This window comes from Pygocentrus nattereri, chromosome 13, assembly GCF_015220715.1.
Source record: "Pygocentrus nattereri isolate fPygNat1 chromosome 13, fPygNat1.pri, whole genome shotgun sequence".
NCBI classification, from domain to species: domain Eukaryota; kingdom Metazoa; phylum Chordata; class Actinopteri; order Characiformes; family Serrasalmidae; genus Pygocentrus; species Pygocentrus nattereri.
In genome coordinates, this window is record NC_051223.1 from 37,272,169 (window position 1) to 37,278,168 (window position 6,000).

General features: G+C 45.9%; 1 long non-coding RNA gene across 1 annotated transcript; it reads right to left on the reverse strand.

The window, feature by feature from the left end:
* Positions 1–2,792: 2,792 nt before the first annotated feature.
* LOC119264957 lies at positions 2,793–3,296 on the reverse strand. The gene is made up of 2 exons (XR_005131300.1): positions 3,229–3,296; positions 2,793–3,111 (listed from the first exon to the last, which is right to left on the reverse strand). It is a non-coding gene; the product is annotated as an uncharacterized LOC119264957 (long non-coding RNA).
* Between the last annotated feature and the right edge of the window lie 2,704 nt (positions 3,297–6,000).

Here is a 6,000-nt window from a genome sequence, read left to right on the forward strand (position 1 = left end):
TGTGAAAGTGAAAAATGAACTATCAGAGACAAATGGCCTAGTCATACGAGGATGCAGAATTGTCATTCCAAAATCACTAAGAGCAGAGATTCTCAAGAAAATACATGATGGACACCAAGGACTTACAAAGTGCAGGGACCGGGCAAACTCCTCTGTATGGTGGCCGGGGCTCTCCGCTGAGCTCAAAGAGACTGTAATGCAATGCCACACTTGCCAAGAGCTAAGACGGACACAGCAAAAAGAGCCACTCATCTCAACACCTCTGCCTGGTCGACCCTGGAAACGTATTGCGCTAGATCTCTGTGAATACAACAAGAATGACTACCTCATAGTATCAGACTACTACTCTCGTTTCCTAGAGATACTGCACTTGCCTTCCACAACAAGTGCTCAGGTTATTCAGCGACTGAAAACAACCTTCGCTAGATTTGGGATCCCTGATGAGGTGGTGAGTGACAATGGACCTCAGTTTTCCAGTGCTGAATTCAAAGAACTAGCACAACAAATGGACTTTAAACATCTAACCTCAAGTCCTCACCATCCTCAGGGAAATGGTCATGCGGAGAGAGCAGTACAGACCGCTAAGAGAATCCTTAAACAGGAAGATCCACTCCTGGCTCTTATGTGTCATCGGTCAACGCCCTGTACTACAACAGGAGTCAGTCCAGCTGAACTCCTCATGGGGAGAAAGATCAGAACAACTCTCCCTATCCTGGAGAAAAATCTTCAGCCTAAATGGCCCAACAGAAAGGCTGTCATGCAAAAGGATGCCGTGGAAAAGGCCAAACAGGCTTTCTACTACAATCGCCGCCACGGGGCCAGACTACTTCCTCCACTACGACCAGGTGGCGCAGTTGTCACCAAGCTGGATCAGGAGAAAACTTGGGTGACACCTGCAGTTGTTTCCGCGGAATGTGTTACCCCAAGATCTTACCTCATCTGCACACCGCAGGGAGCAGTGTTCCGGAGGAATCGCCGCCATCTTCGTCAGGAGTATTCCCCACTGCCTGCCACTGCTTCCCTTCCTCCTCCAGCTGAGTGTACTGCGGTGGGACCGTCTCAGTCCGCAGGTACCCTCGCTCCTGAGACTGCCCCCTCTAACACTAGTCAGGATGTCACGCACACATCTATGGACTCACCGGTGCAAGTTCGTACCAGATCTGGACGTGTGTGCAAACCGGTTATGAGACTGGACCTTTAGACTTTATGCCGTCTGCTCTGTGGCCTTTGGGGGGTGGGTGAAAGAGAGACTTTACATGTTAATATGCTGTTCTTGAGATGCTTGACTGTAGAGTAATTAGTTGATAATAATAGAGTACCTTGATACCTGTACTGTGTTATACTTTAAATGGGTTTTATGTTAAAAGAAAAAGAAAAGCTTTAAGTTTGAAGGTGATACTTGGTACTGCATTTTGTTGTTGAGAGTTAACCCTGTTTTGTGGATTGCACATATATGTTTACAAGATCTGTTCACAAATGCTAGGAAAGCAAATTACATAGTCTACGTTTGAATAATAATAATCCAGTATGGTTGTGATTTATGCTAATTAACAGGAATTGTGTTGATCTGATACTGTTTGAACACACTTTTGATATGGGGAAGTAACGCAAAAAGGGCGGGGAGATGTCATATAAATATATATATATAAGTAATAAGAGTAAGAGCGCACTGTGAGATGCTACCGTGTACTACAACTTTACGACACTGTATTGCTTTAAGGCGCTAGACTGCTTTATGGTAGATGAAACCCGCGAGCTGAGTGCACCGTGTGTTATGCCCATGCCATGCCAGCCTTGTTACTGTTGTTCTGCTAAATAAAGACACTTTATAGAATTAAACCATCACTCGATCATTCTACACCCCCCTCCACCAAACTTTACACTAGGCACAATGCAGTCAGACAAGTACCGTTCTCATCTGTCGGATTGCCAGATGGAGAAGCGTGATTGGTCACACCAGAGAACACGTCTACACTGCTCTAGAGTCCATTGGTGGCGCTTTACACCACTGCATTCCACTCTTTGCATTGCTCTTGGTGATGTAAGGCTTGGAAGCAGCTGCTCGGCCATGGAAACCCATTCTCTCTATGCTGTTCTTGAGCAGATCTGAAGGCCACATGGAGTTTGGAGGTCTGTAGTGATAGACTCTGCAGAAAGTTGGTGACCTATGAAAGTTGGTGTGCACTATGACCCTCAGTATCCGCTGACCCCACTCTGTCATTTTATGTGGCAGACCTCTTCATGGCTGAGTTGCCGTCATTCCCAATCGCTTCCACTTTGTTATAATCCCACTCACAGTGGACTGTGGAATATTTAGTAGTGAGAAAATTTCACGACTGTACTTGTTGCACAGGTGGCGTCCGATCACGGTACCACGCTGGAATTCACTGAGCTCCTGAGAGCGACCCATTCTTTCACTAATGTCTGTAGAAGCAGTCTGCAATTTACAAACAGAACCCAAGACTGAGCACTGATGACCTTGAGGGGGCTCCTGAAGGTGGGCTTGGCCAGCTGTTCAGAGACTCCCTGACTGAGGTTGCAAGGCGGCAGGAGGTCTTAGAGCTTCCTCAGCGATTTCAGAAAATTCAGACACTTCCCCAGATTAACACTTCAATTCAGCTAATCATCATCTCTCTTAAATGTGGCAGCACTTCATAAGACCACACCCCTTTAATTAGCAGACTAATCATGATCTCACTGCTTCTTAATGATGGAGAAAAACTCCATAATAGTTTTGCATTACAATTATTATTCACCATTTGCTCAAAGACACAAATAAACAGAAACACTGGTGATGTTTTTCAGGAATGTTGTTTATTTAAGTGTAATGAGTAAAAGGGCCCGATTCATTACCAGAAAGATTCTGATTAGAGTTACTATAAAACCTATTAATAAAGAAACATGTATACATTATTAAGTAACATGACAGTAAAATACTGCTTAATGTAAATGATACGAGCTCCCACAGACACCATGGAATAACACAGACACAATCCCTTCACTCTTTAATGGGTCTTTAAAAGTCAAAAACAACTGAGATCTGACATCACAGCAGGTGAAGCTGGAACTTCTTCAGAAGATCAGGATTTTAAATGAAATTCATTGGTGACCCTGATTAGAAAAAAAAGCGTTAATGAACAACACTAGTCACACATTGCTGAGCATTTTAATTGTAAAGGGATTTTTTGTTTTTAATGTTTTTGTTTTAATTTGGACTTAATTACTTACCGGACTCGCCGGAGTCCAGAAGAAGTCTGCACAATGATCCACCCACTTTGCGTAATAGAAAATTCTGCCTGCACAGAGAGAGTGAGAGAGAGAGAGAGAGAGAGAGAGAGAGAGAGAGAAAGAGAGCGAGAGCGAGAGAGAGAGAGAGAGAGAGAATGAAAGCAAGAGAGAGGGGGGGTTGGAGAGAGAGAGAGAGAGTGAGAGAGAGAGAGAGAAAGAGAGAGCGAGAGAGAGAGAGAGTGAGAGAGAGAGAAAGAGAGAGAGAGAAAGAGAGAGAATGAAAGCGAGCGAGAGAGAGAGAGGGGGGTTGGAGAGAGAGAAGGGGGGAGAGAGAAAGAGAGCAAGAGACAGAGAGAGAGACAGAGCGAGCGTGAGAAAGAGAGAGAGAGCGAGAGAGAGCGAAAGGGAGAGAGAGAGGGAGAGAGAGAGAACGAGAGAGGGAGAGAGAGATAGAGGGAGAGAGAGAGAGAGCGAGAGAGAATGAAAGCGAGAGAGAGGGGGGGTTGGAGAGAGAGAGGGGGAGAGAGAAAGAGAGCAAGAGAGAGAGCGAGAGAGAGAGTGAGAGAGAGAGAGAAAGAGAGAGAGAATGAAAGCGAACGAGATAGAGAGAGCGGGGGTTGGAGAGAGAGAGAGGGGGGAGAAAGTGAGAGAGAGAGAGAAAGAGAGAGAGAAAGAGAGCGAGAGAGAGAAAGGGAGAGAGAAAGAGAGAGAGAGAAAGAGAGAAAGGGAGACAGAGCGAGAGAGAGAGCGAGAGGGAGAGATAGAGGGAGAGAGAGCGAGAGATAGAGGGAGAGAGAGAGAGAGAGAGAGCAAGAGAGAGAGAGAGGGAGAGAGAGAGCGAGAGGGAGATAGAGAGAGAGAGAGAGAGAGAGATTTTTCTTGATGAGTCGAGAGGGAAAATAAAGTTAGTCCTCCAGGTGAGTTTAGGTTAAAGAAATCACCTCCTCCTCAGGGTCGCTGAACATTTCTGACATCATGTCGTACAGTAGTCCTGGCTGCAACATTTGCATTTGAGTGTTATATGGGACCATCATTCCTTGTTGATGTTTGCAATTGTGACAACGTGACACCTGACACATGCAGAAGCTCATTTTTCTTTCGTTCTGTAAAGATGATTATAATAAAATATTTTAATCTACAAATCTGAAACGATGTGGGCAACACTGATCGTGCAGCATTCACGCACCAACATGACAGCATTTCTCAGGCAGTTTGATAAGATGAGGGACAAAACATTCAGTCTGTACAATAAAAAAACTGTTTCAAGTTTAAAAATAACGCTGAGATTTATGGTACACCTGCTGTTTGTTCTTCAGTGCTTGTGGCTGTTTCATATAAATGTTCTATTTCTTTCACAAAAGTACCTCAAAATCCGTCACACCGCAGTACAACTAGCAATCGTTCCGTTTCTTTCAAGGTGTTTCTGGTAATACAGACTATTTTACCCCTTGAGAGACACAAAATCCTTAAAACCTGAACAGAGACTCTTACCTGTATGAGCTCACCTGTGGCCACGGGACTGGAGTGTATGTGCAGGTTTTCACAGACTGCGCAGGATTTTATGCCTCGTCTTTTGCTTTCACTTCCTTTCAGGGTTGTTCATTCATACGTAGAAGTTCTTCTTTTTTACATGTGTGTTGGAAACATTCCAGCTGGCCGAGTTCTCACTGCAGTTCAGTCTGTAACGTGGGAATGAACACGTCACTCAAACACACTGGAGAATTCACATTCCACACGAGCTCTGCACCAAAGACCAGAGATTAATGATCAAATGAAAGCAGCGTGATCGATGAAGTTTCTGAGATCTTCAGGGTAAATCAGCCTCATGTGTCTTTCTGCTTTCAGAGCGGCTCATGTTGGACAGACCAACCCAGTTATGAGCTCATGATGTGAGTCAGCAGGTCGACTAATTCACCTTGACTGGTGACTCCATCAGTAAAGGACAGCAGTCGAAATCTCTTTGGTTATCTCGCTCAGACTGGAGGACGGCTTCTAAAAAACTTGGTTGAATACTTTAAATATATAACATCCATCCATCCTAAGCAATGAGGCCCAGACCTCCCTTTCCCCAGCCACTTCCACTAGCTCTCCAAGGGGGATTCCGAGGCGCTCCCAGGCCAGCTGGGCGATATAGTCATGCCAGCGTGTCCTGGGTCTTCCCCGGGGTCTCCTTCCAGGTGGACTTGCCAGGAGGCATCCTAACCAGATGCCCGAACCACCTCAGCTGACTCCTCTCGATGTGAAGAAGCAGTGGCTCTACTCCGAGTTCCTCAAGGATGACCAAACTTCTCACCCTATCTTTAAGGGAGAGTCTAGACACCCTGCGGAGGAAACTCATTTCGGCCGCTTGTATTCGCAATCTTATTCTTTCGGTCATTACCCAAAGCTCATGACCATAGGTGAGGGTGGGAACGTAGATCGACCGGTAAATCGAGAGCCTTGCCTTATGGCTCAGCTCTTTCTTTACCACAACAGACCGGTAAAGAGCCCGCATCACTGCTGACCCAGCACCAATCCGCCTGTCAATCTCCCGCTCCCTTGTACCATCACTTGTGAACAAGACCCCGAGATACTTGAACTCCTCCACTTCAGGCAAGAGCCTATCCCCGACCCAGAGAGGGCTCTCCACCCTTTTCCGCCTGAGAACCATGGTCTCGGATTTAGAGGTACTGATTCTCATCCCGGCCGCTTCATACTCGGCTGCAAACCGATCCAGCGAAAGCTGAAGTTTGCGGCCTGATGTCCCCAATAGGACCACATCATCTGCAAACA